A 26769-nucleotide genomic window follows, 5' to 3' on the forward strand; every position below is an offset into this window, starting at 1 on the left:
TAGAGGAACTACTTGGCCAGCTGTGTGGCTGTTCAGCAACAACAGTAGATGTCTGTTTTCCAAGATCCACCTCTGTAGAATTCAACCCAGTTTTTGCCTTTGGTATATAATCTCGGTCTTCCTATGATTTTGGAGTAATTGATTGCATTTTCCCTGCTGAATCCCAGCTATACAAACTCTTCAACCTCTCCTGATCAGTGGCTGAAGACATTATGTATCCTCAGGAAGCCAAGTCAGTTCTGAAACCCATGTCCAGAATCTAGCCCTGAAGTCCATGTCCTTGTAGCCCAGTCCTGTTTGATTTCTTTATCCACCACAGAAACCCTTTCTTTTCTTGTACTGTCCTGGCTAGTATGCAAAATCTAACATTTCTTGTGATGTAATATTTTCCTTATAGCCCCTGCACTTGGGACTAGACACCTCGAATGCAGTATGCTTCTTGGCATAGGATTGTGCCTCATCAGAGTTTTGTGCAGTCATGTCAGCCAGGGATTACCCAGGTATAGCTAAGAATAATTTTCTCTAGTCATGGTTCACACATGGCCAAATCTAGATTATGTTCTGGTGTCACCCTTTAATGCAGGTACACCTTACATACAGTTGGATGTACTATCTTTTTTGGCAACCACAACTGCTGAGCCAGTCTTTACCTTGCTGCAGCTATAGGGTTTCCACCAGGTCTGGGACAGGTATGTCTGGCCTCACTGCTGCTATTTGCAAGACTAGGACTGGAGGCTATGGTGCTTATGGTCAAAAAGAGATGTGATTTTTTCCAGCCCTTTTTAAGGAAATAGGTTCGACTTTCTACTTCATGTTGCACATATATCCACATTATCTCTTCTAGGGAGGCTCAAGAGGAGTCACTGAAATCCAGTTTAGTCTTTCGTCCCATCACAATTTATCAGAGTGCATCTTGTCTGTATTTGTTTCATAGGATGGACCTTGCACTGTAGTACCTGCATTTTTTTTAACCAGAGGTGGGATGGGGTAGTTGAAGAGTTTCCCAGGGATTCACTCTTCCACAGATTCCAGTCATAAGAGCCTGTACAATGTACACAATCCCTTTCTTTGCTGTTTGAACCAGGAGCAATATTTCCTGAAAGGAAGATGGCCTGATGGTTAAAAGGTTAAAAGCTTTGTTAAACATGTATGTGTGTTGCCATTGATTGTGGATTTGATGGTATTTAAGTGTACTTTGAAATGAAACCACTGATGTAGGGCCCTCTCCTTGTCATCCTTACTCAATTCCAGTGTGAAATAGCCTAACACATTGTCAATTTATTAATTGACCACAGAGAGGGGGTCAAAGGACTGAAGTACATGGGTGGTAATTACTGTGGTTTGATAAATCTGGGTAAGTGAAAGTTCACTATAGCTTCAGTGTAACTTTTTATGTAGTGAGAAAACTAACAAAAATCTGGGGCTACGTTTACACAACACATATGATACAGCTGAATGCCAAAAGATCTTGTCAGGTCATTATCTTTAAAGCTCAGATCTGGAGATGGTGCTTCAGGAGCTTGTTTGATTTGGCAGGCCAACATAGACTCAGCCACATGTGGGAATAAAAAAAAGAGTCACCATTTTGAAAAGCAGATGAATATGATCATTAATATGGTGATGTGTTTAAGTGGAGCTCTTTTTATTGTTTTGTGGTTTCAACTCTTGTAGGAAAGTCTATGTTTTTTTGTTTGTTTGTTTATTTTCTTGTTTTGTTTTGTTTTGTTGACCAGATGTTAAAAGAAGTTCTTTACCTTTTATTCTTTAGTTGCACTTGGATTTCTAAAATTTGTATTTAATTCTTAAGGTAAGATAAATGAGGAGTAAATGTAAACAGCAATAACACAGATGATGTATACATGATGTAATAATAAAATGAGTGTGTTATTCAATTATTAATAGATTGTTTTTATGATAAATACATAAACCATTTTTGTTTAATATTAGAATTCCAACATATTATTTTTCACAAATATATAAACATTTATATTCCAAGCCTACATATAACAAATAATATATTTATCACGTTGAGAGAATTAGTCTGGCAGCACTACCCCAGAAGCCACTGGTCCAGCTAGTCATTTGTAAAAATTGTCTAAGATCAATTTACTAACACTAAGTATGTTATTTCTGGTGACCTAGAAATGCAAATCATAAGTACAAGAATGCAAACACTTTAAAGCTGACAAAACAAAAATCACATGCTTCTGTGAACAAAGCAGCATCCATGAAAATGTGTTTTGACTGTTCTTGCTTTTGAATTAACATCCTGTTCTTGAATATATGGGTTGATTCCTCAGAATTCACAGAGGCACATAAAGACCAAGGTCTTGTTTAAAAATTTGTACAACAATGTAAAAATAGGTTGTTATTAAATGCATGGAAGTTCTTCCTCTTCCTAAGATATGGTTTCATCAAGCCACTGTGTGCATTAACACAATCATATATGCAAATCCTAAGCAGTATCTACACAGGCAACTCAGTTACACTGAGGACACTGTTCAATTGCTACTCAGCAAATTGCTACACAGCAAATGTTGGGTAAGGATGATTCTGGGGAAAAACAAACCAACCAATAAACAAACAAAAACAAATGAACAAAAACCTTGGAAATGCCTCCTAATTGAGCCCCAACATAAGGGGACTTCATTAAATCAAAAGTATCTCTGAGGAACTGCAAAGAGACTGGAACACAGAGCTGGCTCACGTGTGCTACTAGAAAGCATTCAGTTGGTGTGGACAGGGAAGAGCAAAAAGACCTTTTACCTCAGTGATAATTGTTAGGACATGGAACAGTCTCCCAGGAGAAAAAAAAAAGTTGGAAACACCAATATTTGGTATATTAAATCACATTAAATAAAACACTAGAAACTCCACCATTGGAAATGGACTTCCACTGGTATCCTAATGCTCCAACCCTACTGCTGCCCAAATTCATAATACCCAATATCCTAATTTTCAAACCTGTGCCTACCACTTCTTTTTCAGATCATTTCCATGGTTATATAAATACAGAGTTGGGTCCAATCAACAGCTGAGATGTTTTCCATTTTGCCAAATGAGACAACTATCAGAACGTTTCCCGCAATTAAAAATTTCCTTTCTCTCTGCATTGGAAGGGGAAAAAAATCACAGAAAAAATAAATATCTCCATAAAGTCTACTTCGTTTCCTGTGTCATTTCTTGACTACCTTCCCTTCATAGAAGACAAAATCTTACATCCCAGAGCATCCCTTAGCTTTTTACTTTTGTGGTGTACATTGGCTCTGCTGGACTTCAGAAACTGAAAGAAAATGTACTTGACTGGAAAGTTGCCCAGTGGGCTGTTGCTGGCACATAATTCAGCATTTGACCTTTAAGCTGAATCTCAGTACAAAGTAGTGGATTCTTTTGAGGTTTTGCATGCATTTTGACTGTAGAGTGTGACAACACTGAGAAATGCAAAGTAATTGCTTCAATACAGCAGCGTTTTTACTCCTGCTTAAACGAAAACAATGCGAACAACAAGAGTAGTGTGCCAGCTTTAAGCAAAAGGTTAACACTGGAAGGTTCTTAATAGGGGCCTGGGGCACTGGTGTAAGTCAGAGTGTGCTGAGCCTTCAAAGCTGCCTTTATCGACAGTGTCAGTATCTCTTTGTCTGACAATAATGGCGCTAAAAACTCTGCTCATCACAAAAGATATAGTGAGACAAAAGGCCTGACTGGTCAATGAATTATCCTACTTTCGTGCCATGCTAACTCCTCTAAAAACAAGCAGAAGCAATGACAGCTAAATGAAGAAACAGGTGCAAATCCAGCTCATCTCAAGGCAAAGGTTTTGTTCATAAAAACATCTTCTTTTACTGAAACAGAGCACCAGACAATATTACAGAATCAGAGTCATGGAATGGTTTGGGTTGGAAGGGACGTTAAAACTCACCCAATTCCAACCCCCTGCCATGGGCAAGGGACACCTCCCACCAGACCAGGCTGCCCAAAGCCCCATCCAGCCTGGCCTTGAACACCTCCAGGGATGGGGCATCCACAGCTTCTCTGGGTAACACCACCCTCCAAGTAAAGAACTTCTTTCTTATGTCTTATCTAAATCTACCCTCTTTCAGTTTGAAACCATTACCCCTCGTCCTGTCACTACACTCTCTGATGAACAGTCCCCCCAGCTTTCCTGTAGGCCCCCTTTAGGTAGTGGAAAGATTACATGCTGTATTTTCTAAATGAAACTATGTTATAATCACCATAACAAACTACAGGAATGATATTGTACCTGTCTTAATTATGTGTTTATGGCAGTTGTCATCAGAGAGTTCCAACACAAGGTTTTGAAATTTTTTTTGCATAGCATGCAAATGAAAAAAAAAAAAGATACAATGTAATTTGAGGGACATTCTGCAGGAAGGCATGATCTTGGCAGAAGACCTTTTACTTCAGTCTCAAAATGAAGGCACTTTCTGGACAAAAGTTGTATCTAAAAATAGGAACAGGTTTTGTTGCAGGGTTTCTGAAAGAAGATGTTGGCTATATGCCATTTACAGACCTGTAGGCAAAGATAGGTGTGAATATAAAATGCATGCCTTGGAGTAATCCTAGACTTTGTAAATCATTCATCATCTGAAAGACGCTGGGTGTGTGTTGCCTCGTACCAGAGGGGAGTTCTAGGATCTTAATGAGACACAGGTATCAGAAAAATATGCAGAAGTGTTAGCCATTTGATTATATTTCCTGTGAGGCTGAAGAGATGCTGTGGAATTTATCCCTAGTAATGCAAGGCAATAACCTAAGACACTGAACTCAGACACTCCTGAGAGCTCATGTTCATAACCTTCAGTTGTGACACCAAACACTGGGTGACAAAAGCAGCACCAGTGGGGTCCATGTGATTGCTTCTCTCAGAAAGTGTCACCAAGATAATAAGCATTCCCCACGTGTGCCCAGAGATCCGGTGGTCCCTATTCCCAAACTCAGAGAGATTATTAACACACCAAAACACGATGCTAAATCACTACCCGAGGCAGTGCAGTGAGTTCAGAGAAAGCCAGAAACAGCTGGGTCACTGTAACCTGAAGTGTGTTCTGTTTTTCTTTTCTTTAACATTTACTCCTTTTGCAAATTATTTTATAAAAACATCATTTTGTACCATGAATTAAATTAAAACTTTTATTTTCCCACAGAAATAGTTACCTATAATTCCTCCCAGTAGATGAAAGAGAGGTGTGGTTTGCAAAAACATGGAATTAATATTCTTAATTACTCTTCATAATGGAAAATCTGACTGTGTTGAAAGTGACAAGAAAATTTTCACCTACTTTTGCAGAATCAGAATTGAACTTCAGAGACCCAGAATCAGATACAAAATTTACTGAAGACAGTGAGATTCTCTTAAAAATTTCAAGGGGAGAGATAGACTTTTTTTTTTTTTTAATCCCTCCCACAGGGCACACCTAAAGTCTAAGAAATTAACACCATTTCTGAATGCTCTGTTAAACATTTTCTCCCTCTCTGTATCCCATTCCCCTTCAAACGCTTTGAAATTCTTTGGGGCAATTCAAATCTCATTCAACAGAATGGGTTTTCTGATGACACTTTGACATGCTTTGTGTGCACCATCATCTTATGGAGTCCAGACCTTGTAACAAGAAATACAAGTTCCCGCAAATGTTGATCAGATTTCTATCTTGAGAGAGCAAAGTCATGGAAATTTTTATAACTATACCAAATATTGCTAGCCTGTGCATGGTGTGATTGCCCTTCCTGGATCAGAAACCTGAAGGTTTGGCTCACAGGCAGGGAGTTGGCCTCCTGTACAAAGCTGACATCATAATTAATTAAAAGGAAGTCACTGTACTGCTGGCATTCTTGAGATGAGGCATTAGTGTAGCACATTCTGGACAGCATCCAGTCTTACAAATGATATCACAAATTGCTTGGCACAGATACAAGCTCTCATCATTAAGGGAAAGTGCAAGAAAGCTATTGGGATTCCAACCGTAGTGTAAAAACAAACAAGGAAAAAATAAATAAAAACACCTCCCCCCCCCCCCCCCCAAAAAAAAAACACCTCACAACATACAATTACTTATTCTTCAGGAAAAAAAAAATCAGTCAATCAAACAAAAAATCACATTGGTATTTAATGGCAAGAAGTGAATTGCACCAGACTGCTACACTCTATACTAAGGGTTAGCAGTGACCACAACTCCTTCATCATAAATAGGAAAGCTTCTGTATGCCCCCTAAAGTCCTTGCACTCCTCTCATATCACCACTCTTCAGTAATATGATATGTTTATTCATTTTCCAAGATAAAGCTGAGCATAGCTGATGTGCTTCTATTGATTCTTTTCTTCTGTATTTCTAGGCATTTTGTTTAACAATGATAGCAAATGGGTGAATAATACTGTCTGTTCTCAGCAGTGTCCACAGTCAGTTACTTTTTTAACTGTCTGTACTACTATTGGTTGATCATCCCCTGATCTCTCTTATTTCTCCTTTTAAAGCAGGTCTTCCCAGCAGGGCTGATGTCTGTGACAAAGCTTTTTTGATTCTGATTCCCAGAAGATGTGGAGAATGGACATTCTGGTGACTATGACTCAACCTTGGAAGCTGCTGCAAGTCCCAGCTCAGAAGTTCTCCTTCTTCCAGCTTGATTCAACAGCAGTGTAAAACAATTCTTGATCTCTGAACACTGCTCATTAATGAGAAAAAGAGGAAAGAAAGAAAGAAAGAAAGAAAGAAAGAAAGAAAGAAAGAAAGAAAGAAAGGAAAGAAAGAAAGAAAGAAAGAAAGAAAGAAAGAAAGAAAGAAAGAAAGAAAGAAAGAAAGAAAGAAAGAAAGAAAGAAAGAAAGAAAGAAAGAAAGAAAGAAAGAAAGAGAAAGAAAGAAAGAAAGAAAGAAAGAAAGAAAGAAAGAAAGAGAGAAAGAAAGAAAGAAAGAAAGAAAGAAAGAAAGAAAAAGAAAGAAACAATGTTAAGCAATCTAATTTGTGTTAGTAAATGTGCTTCACTGTAATGGCCAAAAGCACTATTTCTCTGCCATACTTTGCCTTTTTTCATAGTCATCCTATGTTCTGATTGGGATACAGATTCTAATTTCTGAAGGGAATAAGTGTATTTCTTTAGTTGTTTTTAGAGGATAAATTTACTAGAGCAGCTCATTAAATCACTAGCTTACTTGTTTCAGTTTCCTGGATCTACCTTATGTACATGCAGAGAAAAAATTGATTGCCAAAATGCAGAACATTTAGCTTCTGCTCACTGTCTTTCTCTAGTCAATACTTACTTTAACATGTAAGGCCTGATGTAGCCTTGTATCTATAATTATGGGATGAGTTCGTAAGTGCACAAATTAGCTTTTTTTTTTTTTAATGGGGGTAGTAAAGGATAACTGGTACTTCAACACATTGATTGGGAACATCAGACTCACACCCATGTCATTTGGTGCATCCCTTCAGGGTTGCACCATAAAAGAAGAGTTAGGTTCATCTTGAGCCATCTCTTGATCAGCAGCTGCTGTTAGACCTCTCTATATCCTGAGGTACTCTGTAATTCTGTGCCGCCGGTTCAGGATTAGGTGAATGAACTAAAAGGAAGGAGGGCAGGAACAGAAATTCCCAACATGATATCATATACTTTAAGCTCTAGATTTCTACAGTTGCTCAAAGGAGTTAAAGAGAAGTTGCTTAAGATTTTATTAAAAGTTCTAGAAAATCGTTAGTACTTATTTGAAAGAAAATAAACACAAGGAATTTTCATAAACCATAATGTACATCTGGCATGTAGAATGTTTTAAGAGATTTACATTTTCAAAAAGGATTTTGACTCTGTAGTCACTTGAGTAACTCCAAGTTAGTGTTCTGCCAAGCCAAATTCTTTTCAGTTACAGGATTTAACAAATAAAGTTGAAATAAAGAAAATGATGAGTAACAAGTACGCAATCATGTTTTAAAGAGAAGAGCAGTATTTTATTTTCTTCAACTGCACAACTCTAACACAGTATAAAACATCTAAAAGTCAAAATCACACTACAAGGTAACCTCCTTTCCAGTTCTACATTTCAGTCACAGCCCAGTGATGAGTCCAGTCAAGAAAGCCTAGAGATTCCCAAAAGCTGAGTATCCAACCAGATTTTTTTGACAGTTTTTACTCCACTAGTTCACTACAGTTTTCTGCAGGAAACAATGATAGATAGAATTTCAAGCCATGGAGGTGACTTTACTTTCCTTTATTTTTCTTCCTTCCATTTCCCTCTAGCGTTTTGTTTGTTAGTTTGGTAGGTTGATTGGTTGCTTGTTTTGTTTATGTGTATGTGTCTGTGTGTACTTAACTGCAAATGAATGCATTTCCACCTTTATTTTCCCACTATCTTTCACTTGCATTAAAAGTTGATCTGTTTATTAGAAACCTCAGAAAGATCATTCACCTGGCATGTAGAACACTTAGGGAACAGTTGTTGCAAAAAAATATAAATCAGAAGCATCTGTGACATCCAATAAAATATTTAAACCAAAGTGTGAAACAGTATTAGCTTGTTTTCACATGAGGTCCAGAGTGTTCAACGAAGTCCATGTTCTGTGTACATTTTTATTCTTGTTAAAAATTTAAAAGGCAAGCTTCTAATGTCTGAGCATTAACTTAAGTTGTAGTCAGTCTGTAAAACAATAGGACAGATGCTATTAAAAGTATATTAATAATAAAACAGATGCTTTAAAGAAAGCTTAGTATCATGGCAAACTCAGTCTACTTTGCTTTACATACCACAGGACTGGTTGAGAGTTACTATGATTCAGGCAAGCTTAAGACCAGAGCTTGGGGTGGAAAACTAACTTTCATCTAAAGAAACGTGGCTTGAGTTTCTTGCTTATGTAACTCCCTTCGGAAAAGAATCAGGTGTAGCTTTGATTTAACCCCTGAAATCAGTTATTGTGGTCATAGTTTACTTCTAAGGAACATCAAGACCCAAGTACAAACTAGTCACCTAAGGAAGATCAGATAATAGTGTGTGAGGTGGGCAGAGTTTTATGCTGTCATAAAGTTATGACTAAGGAAAAAGATGTGGTTGCTAATCCCCGGTAGTTTCAGCAGCAAGCAAGTTTGCAGAAGTGAGGCTTGATTCCCATTAGCCCAGGATCTGAATGCTAAAGTGCAACAAGGCCATCCTCAGCAGTAGCATCCACAGGCAAGGCCACAGATCTATGTTTACTCTAGTCAGGACGTAGTAAAAGGTTTTAAATACAGCTGTAGAGCCAATAGCAGTACTTAGAAACACCTACTGTATCCCTTCTGCTGCCACCTTTCTTAACAACTATAAAGGGGTTCTATTAAAATGTATTATGAAAATCCTACACTAGATTTGGATAGAACATGGTAACTATTTCCATATTTCCATAGTCTGTACTGCATTTTTTGCAACACCTAGCCTTGCCAGTACTACGCACACAGGCTTCCCCTCAAGAATAGGCATACAGTGGTACAGATGCACCTTTATATCCATTCCAAAGAAAAATTCTGCATTAGTGAAAGCACATGCATTTGTATAGCTGAAACAGACACCTAGCTTTTAAAAACAATTAGTTTAGGGTTCATATAAGTTCATGGTAGCTGTCTTTATATCTGAAGGAAAAAAAAAAAAAAAAAAGTCCTCTGCTTTGTTCAGGTCTTTACAGATCTATTTGCTCTGTCTGCTGTTGCCAGTAATTTAGGCTTATCAAGCACAGTACAGGACAGTTGTGCTGAAATACCTATAACATTTGTTACAAACAATGAAACAAGAATTTATCTTTGGCAATTACAGGAAATAAAGCCAAAATATCAATACTTCCCTTTCTAAAGTGGCTGGATCCATCCCAGTCACGAAGAGATAAGTTAATCCTTAAGCTAAAGAGGTTCCTACTTCTCAAGTTATGGATGTGAATATGCATTAAATAAGTTTGGGTTGGATACAATCAAATGTCCTTCAGGCAGTTTTTACAACCAAGATTTTTTTCTGTGCTTCACTGAAATTACTTGTCAATGTTCATAGTAACACACTGCCTCCAGTCTGTGGAAGTGTAGAACACGGAGAGATACTGCCTTAATAAACATAGATTTATATCCTGCTCCTCTTGTAATAGCTTCAAAGACTGACAGAAATTAAGCACATAGGTCTCTTGGACAGTCTCCATCTGACCCAAGGTGGTTTATGTTTTACAGTAAAATTATTCTTTAATACCAAGATTAGAAGCCAGTCACAAACTTGTTTCTCTACAACCGTCATGTCTGGCATCATGCTTACCAGAGGTGATCTACATGATCTGAAGGAAGATACAAAGTTCAGGCCTGAGCCAAGCACCATCCTTAACATATAGAAATAATCTCATTTCCCCTGGGTATGTTTATGACTTCATCATCCTCCCTAAGATGGAGTGAGAGGCTTCTTGTCTTTCCACAGCAGTCTTATTTTCGGCTCCAGCACAAGTCATCTGATTTGCAGAGTCAATGGGCTAAATGCTGGCCAGAGCTCAGGGGAGCAGGGGTTTTTATGTTCTCCATGTTGTTCTGCATTGCATTGCCACATCCTGTGCACTGGACCTGGAGTTAAGGAGTCACAGGAAATAAGACCTCACAGCTGGGAGGAAGAATAAGCTCCATGATTCAGCTGTACAGACAAAGCCAGAAAAATAAAACCTGTGGCTTCAGTTATCAGAGGCAGCCCTCAGCAGCACACTTCAGAGACTCACTTCCTGATTCAGCCCACAAGGTACAACACAGGAAACTTGGGGTGAGCCCCTCCAGGCTGTGTATCTAGAACATGTCCAGGAAGTCTGTGTTAGCATCACAAGGACTCCAGTTTTCACCATGTACACATTTAAGAGCTGCACTGTAGAAAATATTTATAACCTGTTATGTATTTATATATTTTCAGAGAAAAACAGTTAAGGATATCACAGGCTCCATTCAGATCAGTGCATAACAAATTAGAAAGGACAGTCAGGATATGGACAGTCAGGTAAATATAAAATTCTAAACATGAATTTGTGGGGTTTCCAAATGGTGACAGATCAAATGATATGCAGTAATCTGTAAGACCTCTTTATCCATCCCACCACTGACTGCTGTTCATTCCACAACCAGCTATCATTGGTGGCAAGACACTCTCCAAGCAAGTTTTGACAGATAGAGTGACAGATGCTTTGCCAAGCACCTGCTGTCTCAGGAATTGCTAAATACTTAGCCGTATACCACATCTTACTATTTCAACTGCATAAACCATTTTAGCTTTGAGAGACAAGAAAAATGAAAAACGAAAAAATGAAAAAAAAAAAAAGAAGAAGAAGGGAAAAGGGAAAATAGGGAAAAAAAAAGAAAAGAGGAAAAGAAAAACAAAAGAAAGAAAAAGAGAAAAGAAAAAGAAAAAGCAAATAAAAAAGAGGCTGTGCCCTTCAATCCTTAATTTATTGGATTTAAATTAGAAACCAAAATAGAGTCAAAAGCTCTGGAAGGGAGTTTATAACAAATATATTGAAGTATATTGAACTTCCTGGGTAGGGAACCTAAACTTTATATTGGTTTCAAATGTGTAGTTTTGTCTCCAGAGCATCTGCGGCCTCTACTTCTCCTTGGGGATTCTTGTGCTTTCCTCAAAATCTCTCTGTTGTTAAATCCCTCGCTTTCTCTCACTCTAAAATGAACAGGCTCTGGTGAAGGCACCATGCCTTCAATATGTTTTAGACCTGCTTGATTTACAGGCTGATCCTGACTGGTAATGTCAGCTCTGGGAATCAGTCCTAGGCACTTTAATGGGTCAGACAGAAGAACTCACATCATCACTGGATCTGAGGACAGAGCGAATTACTGCTTGCAGACACAGAAATATTTGGGGATTCAGATAATTATACAATCACACTTAGGAAAAGCAAGTGAAGGGGTTCCATTTTTCACCCTTTCAACAAAGCAAAAATATGGTACAATACATGAGCACAACACCACAGAGCTAGAATTTTTTTAAGTGGAATGGGATTAAGCATGGTTTATGTTTGTATTTTTAGATCTGTATTTTTGCCATTCCTGATATGCCAAGGAAATCTGGAAAGAATAAGGCAGTGGTGATGACCTTCTTCCCCAGGTCGTCTTTTTCTTCAGCTCTGAATACCAAAAACTTACTTGTTGTGATGAGATAGGCTCTGTCTTTGTTAGTGGGATAGTTAAATAAATGTGTTCCCCTTACTTATGGCCTACTTCTCCTCACCTCTTTCATCCCTTTGAGTTTACTGAGACACTTTATAACAAGGGCCTTTTGTAGCTGAGATGAAGTTTCTAAACCTGAAGAGAGGAAGTCACAGCCTCTTGAGGACTAACCCAGGACTTTTGCCACTTAAATGTGAGAACTTCAGGATATAGTGCAGTCGTAAGTTACCTTCCAGGAGTACATTTATGAAGGGAAAAGAGAGAAATGAAGGATTTATACTGACCTTTTTTTTATACTGATTTTTTTTCTTTCTGGTGAAATGAAAAAAAAAAAAAGAGAGAGAGAGAGAGAGACTGATCTTTTCCTGGATTCCATTACACGCTGCTATTTATATGGGGATTGGAGACTTTATCTGTGGGTTACAGCTGTAAGAATTTCCAGCAGAATTTTTAGCACATAAGAATGCAATAGAAAAAAAAAAGTTTATAATTAAAACAAGCTATATTTAAACCTAACTCCTAAAAGTGAAGGAGAGTGCAGCTTTTCGTTTGTACACAGAAGACACTGAAAGTGGCCAGGGAAAAATATTTGTAGGCATGTGATGACAATGCAATTACAGTTAGATATGCATAGAAACCCAAGAATGAGAGTTCAGGTTTTCTGTAGTAGAGTAAACAGATGAGAATGGCTGAAGTTGTCTTTCTAGGCACACTTTGAAAGGTTTCTGAAGCAAGAATTCAGTGAAGACATCTTATGGTGTTTCTAGGTAGTGGCTTTCATTTAGAATTATACTCAAAAATATTCTAGTGTCATCTTTACTCAGTATTTACATACTAATTATTCCTGATATTTTTAAGTATAACACATTAAAAATTATTTTATAGGAAGTTATTTAACAGGTACTTTAAGTATATGCAATTATCTTGGAGATCTGTTTTCTTAACATTTGCTCTACTCCTGATTTTGATTGCATATTCTAGACAAAAAAAAATGGGATCTCTAAAACATAGGTAGAACTTTATAGCAGGATACATTTATACTGAAATACAGCCTGCCTATAGATTCCAGGTGCCTTTCCATTTGTTGTATTCATACTACAATGAAAAATCATGTGACAGAACCAAACAGAAGCACGTAGATAAACAAGATAGTCTTAGAAACCAATGAACTTGCAGGTTTACTCACACAAATCTTTTCTGGAAGTCAATGACATTTTCACGTTGTAAACTAATACTGAACCTTTTCAATAAGTGGACCCTGCCCTTCTGCAATTCCTTATTCCTTCCTGCTCCATCTCCAGCTTCATTATGTCTTCCTCTATAATGCAACTGAAGAATTTAAAAGTCCAATGCAGGACTGCAGATCTTCAGAAGTGGGATTATTTTATTTTGCTGTTCCTCCATGACTCCTCATGGCTGGGTCCTTATTTAGATTGTGCCCTCTGGCTCTCATAACAATAAGGTAAGACAATACTAGAAGTATGCTTTTTTGCTCAAAGACATTTCGAAACATGACTGCCAAGTGTTGTATAAAGAAATGTGGTCCTATACTTGCTAGTATTCTCTCACAGACAAAACACATCAAAACTACATCTCTGACATGCCAGTAACACTGGTTTATCTATCTGAATTCCCTTCCTCTTATTCCGTCATTAGTTCTAATGTGATCCACCAGTTTCCAGATTGAGAACCCTTCAAAACTTATTATGTTACACACAGATTAATTCAATATCTTGAATAGAAATCTGATAAGATAAAACATATGCACAAGAAGACATCTTTCTAACACAGTACCATGCTTTCTGTAATGGAAGCTTATTTTTAGAAAGTTAGTGTAAGAAATTAATCTTCCAGGCCTGAGGTAGTAGGGACAATAGAAAATTAAGAGTTCCTTCATCATGCAGGGCAATAACATGCTGTAGAATGTTAAGCATAGGACTGACCCTTTCTGGTGAGTGAACAGATTATTATATTTAACATTGCAGCTCCGCCCAGTACTACAAGTGCACAGTAATTGTGATTTTACTATATAGTCACATAAATTATGCAATATTTTTAATGATCCATAGCCTTTAGAACACTGCACTGAAAAGTGTCTCATATAATGAGTACTCTGTACTGTTTAATTTGTATTGCCATTAAATTAGTAAGAAACATTAAGAAATTCAAATAGCTTTAAAGGAAAAAAAAAAATCAACATTTCAGCAATGAAGTTGGCTAGTGCATCTAACAAAGCACATCTCAACAGATACATGTCTCATTGATTAGGAAAGGAATCTGTTATCACAAAAATAAAGTAAACACATAGTAATAATAAAATTTGACTTAACGTAACTATTATATTGCCATTATACTAAAGTAGCATCTAAAACATATAGAATATTCTAAAAATTAAAAATGCAAACACTAAACGGCTAATGAATCAACCTTGTGCATCCTCCTGGAGGTCATGTCAAGGCACACGAAAAACAAAGAGGTGATCTGAGACAGCCAGCATGGCTTCACCAAGGGCAATTCATGCCTGACCAATCTGGTAGCCTTCTATGATGGTGTGACTGCATCAGTTGACAAAGGAAGACTGACTAATGTCATCTACCTGGAGTTCTGTAAGGTCTTTCACAGAGTCCCACATGACATCCTGATCTCCAAATTGGAGAGATATGAACTTGATGGGTGAACTGTTCAGTGGATAAGGAACTGGCTTGAAGGCCGCACCCAGAGAGTGGTGGTCAATGGCTCTATGTCCAAGTGGAGGCCGGTGACAAGTGGTGTCCCTCAGGGATCTGTTCTGAGGCTGGTACTCTTTAATGTCTTCATCAGTGACATAGTCAGTGGGATTGAGAGCACCCTCAGCAAATTTGAGGATACCAAGCTGAGTGGTATGGTTGACACAACGGAAGGAAGGGATGCCATCCAAAGGGACCTGGACAAACTTGAGAAGTGGGCCCACATTAACCTGATGAGATACAAGTCATAGTACAAGGTGCTGCACCTGGTGCAGGGCAATCCCAGACATGAGAACTGGAAGAACTCATTGAGATCAGGTCTACAGAGAGAGACTTGGGGGTTCTGGTGGATGAAAGGTTCGACATGAGCCAGCAGTATGTGCTTGCAGCCCAGAAGGCCAACTGCATTCTGGGCAGCATCAACAGAGGTCAAGGGAGGTGATTGTCCCCCTCTGCTTTGTCCTTGTGTTGCCCCACTTGGAGTGCTGCATCCAGGTTTGGGGCCTCCAGCACAAGCAGGAGGTGGACCTGTGTGGTGGTTTTGCTTGGGTGGGCAGACAAGCTCCACCACAACCACTCTCTCACTTCCCCTCCTCAAAGGGAAGGGGGGAGAAAATACAATGCAAAGGGCTCAAGGTTTGAGATAAGGACAGGGAGATCTCTTGACAGTTATCGTGATGGGCAAAGCAGACTCAGAATAAGGAGATTAGTAAAATTTATTGCCTATTACTAACAGACTAGAGCAGTGAGAAACTAAAAGCAAACTAAAACCACCTTCCTCCCGTCCACTCTCTTCTACTAGTTTTGTGCACTGAGATCATCTGGCTTACTCATAGGCATTGTAGGAGGCCAGAGTTGCCTCCTCTGCCTGAAAAAAACAGCATATATTGTGAACTGCAGAAGTGGTTACTGCCAGACTATTTAATAACAGTAGTGCTTCTTACAAAGACCTATGGCATGCCAAGTGGTTTTGTGGGGTTTTCTAAACAGCTTACACACTTGCAAACATCAGTAACGGTGTTCTTTATCCAGTTTATTTTCTTATTTTGTTCTAGTCCTCTGAAATGACTTTGTAATCACTCAGATAGCAACTTACAGTATCATAAGTCTCTTTACCAGGAACCCCATAGAGAAGCATGTTGCCAATGCTTGCATAGAATCTTTTTCCAAAATCTTATTCCAAAATATGGCTTGCATAGAATCGTATTCCAAAATTAACAGGTTGCTTTTCAAGTGGGAATCAATTAACTAATTTGGGTGTATTGTAAGTACAGGAAAATGCTGCTGTTCGACACTAACGAGACTTTCTTCATAAGCTAACAAACCCAACCAAACCAACAAATATTCTCTCTCAGTTCCTCTCTTTTTCTGAACATCAAAACTAACCATACATCTCTCACAAATACTTTGACTTCACACCAACAGATCTGATTGATTTCTACCTACTAAAACACTGATATATTCAGTCTCAAATCTCACTTGATGAGTTTCTCTTATTCGAAATCTGCTTCACAGTCAGAGTAGCTGTACTAACACAAAACCTAAGCCTATGCCTGACATTGAATTTCTCCATGGTTGATTTGGGTTTTTATAAACCCAAAAATGATAAAACCATAAAAATGACAAAACCTGAAACGAAAGGAAAGAAAGAAATGTGGTCATATGATCATGCCTAACCCACATAAAATTTAAATTGCTAAATGATCATAGCATCATAGAATCATAGAATATCCCGAGTTGGAAGGGACCCATAAGGATCATCAAGTCCAACTCCTGGCACAGCACAGGTCTACCCAAAATTTTAGACATGTGACTAAGTGCACAGTCCAATCGCTTCTTAAATTCAGACAGGCTTGGTGCAGTGACTACTTCACTGGGGAGCCTGTTCCAGTGTGCAACCACCGTCTCAGTGAAGAACATCTTCCTGATGTCTAGCCTAAACTTCCCCTGCCTCAGCTTAACACTGTTCCCGTGGGTCCTATCACTGGTGTTTACAGAGAATAGGTCACCTGCCTCTCCGCTCCCACTCGTGAGGATGTTGTAGACTGCGATGAGGTCCCCCCTCAGCCTCCTCTTCTCCAGGCTGAACAGGCCCAGTGACCTCATCCGCTCCTCATATGTCTTCCCCTCTAGGCCCTTCACCATCTTCGTTGCCCTCCTCTGGACACTTTCCAACAGTTCAATGTCCTTTTTGTACTGTGGTGCCCAGAACTGCACACAGTACTCAAGGTGAGGCCGCACCAGTGCAGAGTAGAGCAGGACAATCACTTCCCTCAACTGACTAGCAATGCCAGTAATGCCAATGATCCGTCAGTAGAGTATCAATTGTCTCTGAACCATGGTTTTAAACATCATATTACTGACTTCTGTACTACAGCTAAGCAAACACAGGCTAATCCCTGAAATGCTTGCACACTACCAGGTAACGTCTAAAAGCACTTCAAGTTCTTCAGCTGCAGAAAATAAAAATACAACAAAAAATATCTTTATGGTGGTCAGATATGGAATGTGAAAGCTGCCCACTGTTGTGGTATTGCTAACATGGAGCACAACTATCATGTGAGTAACTAGAGAAAAGGAGTCAGTGGGTTTTTTTGAACTCTCAAGACTTGGAGGTGGAGAGGGTAGTAGAGTAAGAGAACTTCTCTCTAACCCAAGGACTTTTGTAGCTTGTTACTCTGACAAGGAGCACAGAAGTGAAATGTTACTCTCACTTTTCACAATTTTGCCCATAATATTACAATTTCAAAACAACTTCATTTATCAGTAAACATTAAATATATATATATTAAATATATATGTATATATTTAAAATATATATTTCCTAACATTCTATTTGCCCTTATAGTGATTCACAAGTTAAATAAAAAAAATTAATCTGCAAAAACTAGACCTTACTGTTTCCCATCTAGTTATCATGACACAGAGACACAGAAATTGTTTCTGCAGGTTCTGATATTCCTCAGTTTAACAGTATTACAGTTTAAAATTTTCTGTTTTCTAACAGCCCTAAGGGAATGATAGCCACACATAATCTGATGAAAAATTAATTTCAATTGGCCTTGTACGTGTAATTTTAGAAATTGTTGAGATATTTGCGCAAGTGTAATGCTTCTCTCTTTAAACCAGTAAATATAAAACAAGTTAACGTTCTTCTGATGAGCCTGTTAGGGCTAAATCTATCTTCCTTCATTGTAAATAGGAATTTTGCCACTTGAGAAAGGCCAAGAGCTCATGAATTACATGGGACAGCCATTCTAATGGTCATACAAACTGACAGCAGTTTTAGAGAATTTTAGTTTCTCTTGTCTTCTCATAATTTAAATTTTATTTCACTTCTTTATTACCTTTTGATGAACCTAGTCTTACAAAATTTGAGCTTTTTTCTGAAGTACAGTTGGTGTTTTTCATTTGGAGTCAAAACACACCAGGACTAAACACCCTTACTTACTCTATTTGAAAAGGCCTGAGGAAAGCAAACCTTCAAATAATGTCCCCATAATTAGACTAAATGAAATGAACAGAGTAGATAACCCAATACCTACACAGCCCTTTTAATAACTGCTAAATCTGCCAGCATCTGTGCTGGATTGATTGGATTGTTGTAGAAACACAGAAAAATTGGCCAAGATCATTGTATCTTTCCATAAACACCATTTGATAACAAATATTCTTATCAACAACAACCTGGTTAGATTGAAATAAATAGAGGTGTTGCAGCTTATTATAAATTCCCTAGCTAGCCTTCATTTTGTTGTTCATTTGTTTGATTTTTAGTTTTGGAGCTTGATGCCTGCATGAGATTTCCTTTAGTCTATCACAAACCTCATAAAGTACATTTTGCTGTACTAAAGAACTAAACTAAACTGTAAACTGTACTAAACTAAAGAAGTCACAAAATCGTGTACACAATAAAGAAATACAGACTTAAAAGAAGCCATGATAAAAGCAGCCATGAGCTGGTAAATCATTGCTACACATGTAACTCATTACATGTAGTTCTGCAAGTAGTTCCGGACTGATAAATGACTTATTTCTTTCAAACTTGAGATTAAAAAAATCTCCCAGCTTGAATATGAGTTATCTGTAGCATAAGTACAATTTCACAAATCACAGAGTTCATTAGACTGAAGAAAACATGAAGCAAACAAACAAAGAAGCTAACTGCAAACTTGTTCTTTGTCCTACCTGCTGCTTGGTACTGCTTTCAATTTACTGTGCTTTTGCAACATATGAGCCAAAACTTAATATTAGTTACACAAGTATATCCCATTTCTCCTCAAAAGTATTGGTATAAATGTTTGTTCGTGTGCCACAGGGATGATGTACATGCCAGAGATCAAAAATAGGGCAATTTCTGGATACCCTGAATGTTAATCAGTCTGGGTTTTTTTGTTTGTTTGTTTTGTTTTGTTTTGAGTATTAACGAATGGCATCAAAGATACTCTGCTTGTCTTTTGACTTTGACAACACTGATAAAATGTCAAATTAAGTATTTTTGAAAAAGAAAATCTGATTGGTGCTTTTAATTCTCAGATTCTGCTCAAATAGACTCATGGCTTGCAGTTAGGGGACTTAAAAATCTTTAGTTATTTAATGTTTCAGTGAGCATCCCCTCATCTTGCATGAAGCAGATTTTACCTTGATAACTCCTAGCCTTCGGAATGTAACAGTTATTACCTGCCAGAAACAAGAAAAAGCAATTTTAGATATTTTCCACTTTTCATCCTTATATGAAGAATTGCTACATTCATGTGGAAGTCATAAAAAAAAAAAGGAATCTTTTACTCTTCTCTTTTAATGAGTGGGGAGAAAAAATGTTACATGTGTCACAGAAAGCAGTGTATAAATTAATGAGTTTGACTCTTCAGGTCTTCCTAACCTTGGAAGTAAAGCTACAGAGAAGTTATCTTGTATTTCAGTAGAGGAATAGGACAGGTGCTGTTGACCTGCCCCTCCACTGAAACTTATGCTATATCTGTGAGATCAGAGAAATTGAAATAGAGTTTATATTTCTGAGTCTTTTTTTCTAATTAAGATGACATGCAGGAAAACCACGATAGAAGATGTTCTTACATACAGTGAGATATGTCTGGGAAAATCCTCACATTCACAGGCCCTAGTCCTCACTGAGGACTTCAGACAGCTGGTTGTGGTTGACCAGCAATCTCTGTTGTCCACTGAAGGGAGAACAGAGCAGGACACAAGCAGACAGGAGGATTCTGGACTGCAGTGTTGACAATTTACTGCCAGGTGATGCAGGAGCTGACAAAGGGAGATGCTCTGTTTACAATCATGAAAGAACTGAGCGAGGATGTACAGGCTGGAGGCAGTCTTGGCTTCAGTGACTGTGAGATGACAGTGTTCAGGATCCTGGAAGAAGAAAACAAGACAAAAAGCAGGATCACAACAGGGGGCTTCAAGAGAGTAGACATTTACCTGTTCAGACACTTGCTTAAAAGAATCCTATGTGATGCAGTATTGGAGAAAGAGTGGTTAAGGAGGGTTTATTGATTTCCAAGGATCACATCCTCCAAACTCAAGAAAAGTCCATCCCAAATTGTAGGAATTAAAGAAAAGGCAGTAGAATGTACCTGGACAGGTGAGGTCCTGCCAAAACTGGGACATAAAAGGAAACATTCAAGACATGGAAGTAGAGCCAGGTAACTCAGTAGAAATAATGAGCTTGAAAGTATGGGATTAGGAACACCAAAGTCCACCTGCAGTTGAATCTGGAGGGGATAAGGAGGCCACCAAGAAGGATTTCTATGGGTATGTCAGCAGCAAATGGAGGACCGGAGAAAGTGTGGGCCTGCTGCTGAAAGTGATAGGGTATAAATGGTGACAAAGATCATGGAAAATGCCAAGGTATTCAATCCTCCTTCACATTGGCCTTTAATGATAAACTTCTGTTGAACACAGAAGACTTACTTTAAGCTAAAGTTAGGAAACATGTAAATAGACTGAACATAAACAAGCCTGTGGGACCTTATGGGATGCTGTCACAAGTGCTGAGGGACCTGGCCTATGTTACTGCAAGGTTACTCTTGATTACCTTGGAAAGAATACAGAAAGCAGGGGAGAAGTGGAAGAAAGCAAATGTCTGTCAGCCTCACTTCATTCACTGGGAAAGCAAAGGAGCAAAGAAGCAAAGGAGCACTAGGAGCAAATCCTCCTAGACACCATTTCCAAACATATGGAGGACAAGAAGGTGACTTTGAATGATCAGTATGGATTTACAAAAGGAAAATAATGCCTGACCAAACTGATATTACAAAAACCTTTCATAGTATAAAATGTTTAGCTTGATGAATGAGAGAACAATGGATGTTGTTTATCCTGACATTAGTCAAGACTTGACCTTCAGTCATGGAGAATTTAAGGCTTCTGACACTGTCTCACAGAGCAACTTCACAAGCAAAATAATGAAATACAGGCTAGATAAGTAAACAGCAAGGTGGATTGTGTGAACTGCTAAATATACAGGGTTGTAGTACAAGACAGACATAAACATACTGCAACAAGTCCATTAAGTACCATAAATATGTTTCAGAAACTGCAACATCTTTCGTATGTGGAGAGGCTGAGGGAAGAGGAGGCTCAGGAGGATCTTGTCAATGTGTTTAAATGCTTCATAGATATAAGCAATGCAGACATATCCAGACTCTTCACTGTGACAGGACCAAAGTCAATGGGCATAAACTGAAATAAAGAAAATTCCATTTAGATACAAAAAATTCTTCTCTGCTGTGAAGGTGCACGAACACTGGAACAGGTTTTCCATGGACATTGTGATATCTGCATCACTAGAGGTATTCAGCACTAGCCCTGACCAGCCTGCTGTAGGTGACTCTGCTTTGAGCAGAGAGCTCAAACCAGAAAAAATACAGAGGTCTCTTTATTAGTGTACCTCTTTTTGCCTCTTTTTTTTTTTTTTTTTAATCCTGCTGGTCTTTACAGCTGTTTAGCTGTGTAGATATGCACTACAATGAACCTTGACAGTCTCAAACCTCCAACATGCATGGGTAACACAATTTGCATTATGTATGACAGAAAAATAGACAATTTGTGACTCCCAGAATATTTGTGCTAGGCTTAACCTGAGATCCTTTGGGTTATTTCATCTATTTCCACAGTCTATTCCAATCTGAACAACAGTAATTTTTAATTAAAACAGACATCACTTAACAATTCTGGAATGTGAGATTTTTTTTCTCTTTTCTCTGGAGATATTACAGTGTTGAAGCAAAAACATGTGATACAGAATAGACATCAAATTAAAACAAATATTTAAGATGATATTAAGCAGGATGAGTGGGATGTCTAAAAAACACCTGATGAAAAAAAAATAGAACTCTAACAGGTATAAGGTTTGCTATCAGACTGGCATTTAGCCTTGTGCTGATGTCTCCCACCCAACCCTGTCTATTTTCCATGAAAGCTTTATCAGGGAAGAGATACAGAGGTATCTGGGGATACCCCTAGCACACAAGAATATATAGTTGGCGTAAAGGTAATATTGCCTACCTTTCCTTCTGTTTCACAGTCTTACTTAGGGGATGTCTTTGGCCGTATCATCTGCCACTTTCAAATGTTTCCAGAGAAACCAACAGCCTGTTACAACAGCCAATTACTCATCCACACAATGTTGAAGGCATTGATGGAAAGACAGCTGAAAAGGAGGATAGCCACATGAAAGGCCAGAAGGAAGGAGAGGCAGAGGAAAGCTGAAAAGAAAGTCTGTCTTAAAAGGCTATTTTTCTTTGCCTAGCCCTTCTCACCTACAAGTGCAGCTAATGGTATTTTTCTCTTTCACAGATCTCTTACTCAGTTGTATTCAATAGAAAGCATGAGTAGAGAGCATTTCAGCCAGATCAAATACCTCTCAGTCACTTCAGGATGTGAACTACTGATCCTTGGTAGGTCTTCATGTGTAATCCTGATAATGTTGTTTACATGCTGGTTTTATCTTTGTGCACCTAAAGAATCAGTCACCATAGCAGTCAGTAATACAACAATCCACCTGTAACTTACTGTGTATAAGAAAAAAAATAAATAAAGCAGAGCATAACAACGCTGCTCCAATAAGATCAGAAGGATTTCAAAGACCTTTTAGCTAGAAAGGAAACACAAAACTTCTCCATATCGAAGGAAGCATCTGCAAATAAATTATTGCGGATCTTGAATAATTTCACTCTGATGAAGTCTAAACACAGGTGGGATTCATCTTAAACTTAGGCATCAAAGTTTGATATCTGACGTAGTGTTGCCAACCAGGCTCCGTTAACATTCAACAGAGGGGAACAAGCCCCTCTACCCACCTAAATTAATCTAAGCCAATCTGAAAAAAAAAAAAAAAAAAAAAAACAGTCGAAAGACTAGGTGAATTGCATGCTGAAGGTGATGATATTTTATCATTAGCTACTGTACTTCGAGTTTACAGTGACTACCTAACATCTCACCTTTTAACATCAGATGTCCATGGTAGAACTGATGAACAGCACTTTAAATAAATAAATAAATAAAACAGAACAAAAACAGTCTATTTCCCTCAGTTTAGGAGAACAATTATTTAGACAACTGTTCTTAACATAACACGTGAATTCTAAAGTACAAGTTCAAAGTTAAAAACAACTGCACCACTACATGTGTCAGAATACAAGGAGTCAGGCATACAGTCAGAGCTGTGTTGTGCATCTGAAAGGTGGAACATAGGCAGCTACCCTCAGATATTGCAACTTGTAGTGAAGTACTGAGGTAGAAATGAGATCTTTCTAATTTCTCAGTGGTAGATTGGGGCACAGATATGGTAACTAAATGCCACATGCTCCTTTAAAATCCACAATGCCTCATACCTTTACAAGGAATTCAAAAGTAAAAATGTGTACTGGGCCAAGAAAGCACATTTCCATGTGAAAGGCTAAAAGAAAAGTCACTACAGGAAAGAAAGTCTTCATGGTTTGCAAGACAAACCATGCTCAAGTGAGGGATTCTGATTCTTGTCCAGGTGTTAAGAGGATGGTAGCAAGAATGACAGGCTTTACACTACCCTTTTCTGAATTTTACTATTTCTAGAGTTACCATAAACTGAGTAAACCTATCTATTTGTTTGTCTTTGCCATGGTATCTCCCTGAAGAATTGAACAGTTAATTGAGAATAGTCCCCAAGTGGTAGGTCTGGAAATGCTGTGTCTGGGGTAAATGTGAATAAGATGTCATCTGTCCTATTTCCATCACTGAGGTAGCTGAACAACAACAACAAAAAAAAGCCAATAGAGACAAGACCAAAGGCAGTTTTAGGAAAAATTTCCAGCACAAAGAGGTCTGGAACCAACAGCCTCATAAGTGAGCAGCCAGGGCACTGTAAAAATGTTTACACACACACACACAAATAAAAATTAAAATCCCAAAACAAACAAACTAATTAATATTCTTCTCCGAACATGTCAAAGCAGTTTGCACTGTTCCTCCACAAGATCTTCCCTGAAACTTTGGCAAGATTGGAAAAAACATCATTTTTCCAGAGCATTTAGATTCATTGGTAAACAGCTCTGCCAGAACTTTACCGTGCCATTCTAATTGCAAAATACTCATTTTGCAATACCTGTAAGTCATTTGTGCTGTAGAGCCAAAACTGGAACCAGATTTTATTACTTTCAGTGGTAATATTCCATGACAGCAGATAGTCCCAATATTATAAGGTTGTTTTTTCCTCCTAAGGAATGATATTTTTTCTATTTTTGCTTTCTAATGTTTCACAGTAATTCCATGATCTTCAAAAATTGCATCTGTTTGTATGGGTACTCTCATCTTTACATGACTGAAACTGAAGCAATATTCTTATGCTGTATTTCCCATATGTCATCTTGGACAACTTTGCCAAATTAGCAAACTCTGATTTGACATTGAATTAATAAAATCTCCAAAGGAATTCCTTTTCCACTTTTGTACAAAATCTATCCTTCTTCCAGTATTGGGTAACCACTGAGGTCTACCGTAAGGTCTAGGTTTTGCTGTCACTTATAGAAGTGTTCAACATGAGGAACTTCATGAGGTTAGTAGAGCTTCTTCTCTGAAATCCACTGTAATCAGAATCCAATTACCACAGAAGCAGTACCACGCTTTAGACTGCATATAGTTTTTCCTTTAGACTGCATATAGTTTTTCCTTTAGACTGCATACAGTTTTTCATCTTTGTTTAATGTTTTTTCCTGTTTTCCTGTAGAGATGAGGGCTATACAACCATGCCCTGCTGATATGAGAGTTACTGTGATCAGCAAATTGTTGAGCTCCTTTACATAAACAATGACACTTGAACCTAACGGCTAGTTTCAGCCAAACTGATGGAGGGAAAAGCATTCTTTTAAGCTCCAGCAAAATAAATAAAATAAAATAAAATAGAATAAAATAAAATAAAATAAAAATAAAATAAAATAAAATAAAATAAAATAAAATAAAATAAAATAAAATAAAATAAAATAAAATAAATAAAATAAAATAAAATAAAATAAAATAAAATAAATAAAATAAAATAAAATAAAATAAAATAAAATAAAATAAAATAAAATAAAATAAAATAAAATAAAATAAAATAAAATAAAATAAAATAAAATAAAATAAAAAAATCATAGAATAAGAGAATCTCCTGAGTTGGAAGGGACCCATAAGGATCATTGAGTCCAACTCCTGGCACATACAGGTCTACCCCAAAATTCAGACCAAACAAAATTAAATTAAATTAAATTAAATTAAATTAAATTGAAATAAAACAATAAAATAAAATAAAATAAAATAAAATAAAATAAAATAAAATAAAATAAAATAAAATAAAATAAAATAAAATAAAATAAAATAAAATAAAATAAAATAAATAAAAGAGACTTAGTTGCTTTTCTACTTAGCATGTAGATTTTTTCATCATTTCAAATGAGAAAAATGCTTCAACATAAATTCAACACTTACTGGATGCCTGAGAATCCATAATACAAATTCCATAGCTTCAGAAAAAAAAACAGCAGTTACTGACTGCATCTTCCTAGAAAAGCAAAAACTAAGACACAAATCCACAGGAAACCAGACTTACAGGATGTATGCTATTATTCATACATAAGTTTTTCTGGCTGAAATTTTCCAGGAATATTTTTTTTCCATAAATGAAGTTTGGATGAAAAAGTTTAACTCTTTTTGAACACAAAGAAAGACAGCGAAGAGCAGAATACATTCCACTCATTAAGATATATATTTGAATATATATATACGCCCACATAACATTTATTTATTTACTTATTCATTCATTCATTTAATTAATTATTTTTCCCCTAAATTTTCCTGGCTAGGAACAAAAGCAAGATATAGTGCGAAAGCTCTTGTCTTGCCACTGTCTTGAGCAGCAGATAGCTTCTCTATGACTGTTAGTCCTTTATTTTTGAAAAATAATTCATAGCTACAAAAATGTTAATCTTTTCCAGGGTAAGGCAATAGTCTTAAACCCAAAAATAATTGATAGCAGAAGTAAAACAGTAGTAAATCCAGTCTTTAGATAAGAATAATATACTGCATTGTATAATAGTGAATTGGTTAGCAGCAAATGAAAATATTTCTGGCATTGCTAGAGGAGGTTGTGGGTTCATGTAAACATTAGATCCTAACTATATCTTTCATCATCTCACAAAATGATGATAGTATGCTTGTAATTTTTATGTCTGCTTTACTACATTGCTGTTAGTCAATCAACCTCCTTCACATGTGAGCAAAATAGTGCATTTAAAAAGCAAGCTCTTCACACAGTCAGCTCCTTCAGTTATTTCACTGAGTGAATTTTACAACTTGCAGCCATAGAAATTCAATGAAGGAAAAGTATTCTACATGTTCTGAAAGCAAAGAACTCAA

At 37.4% G+C, this 26769-nt stretch overlaps 1 long non-coding RNA gene across 2 annotated transcripts in view; it reads right to left on the bottom strand.

Annotated features, from left to right (window-relative positions):
- Nucleotides 1-20116: 20116 nt before the first annotated feature.
- Nucleotides 20117-26769, bottom strand: part of LOC125184935 (uncharacterized) — an 81898-nt gene continuing 75245 nt past the window's right edge. For both annotated transcript variants that reach the window (XR_010827989.1, XR_010827990.1), the window contains 2 exons: nucleotides 21418-21582; nucleotides 20117-20253 (listed from right to left, as the gene is read on the bottom strand). This is a non-coding gene — a long non-coding RNA (uncharacterized lncRNA). The remainder of the gene's footprint in view (nucleotides 20254-21417; nucleotides 21583-26769) is intronic.

Source organism: Anser cygnoides, chromosome Z (genome assembly GCF_040182565.1).
Source record: "Anser cygnoides isolate HZ-2024a breed goose chromosome Z, Taihu_goose_T2T_genome, whole genome shotgun sequence".
Taxonomy (NCBI): Eukaryota; Metazoa; Chordata; class Aves; order Anseriformes; family Anatidae; genus Anser; species Anser cygnoides.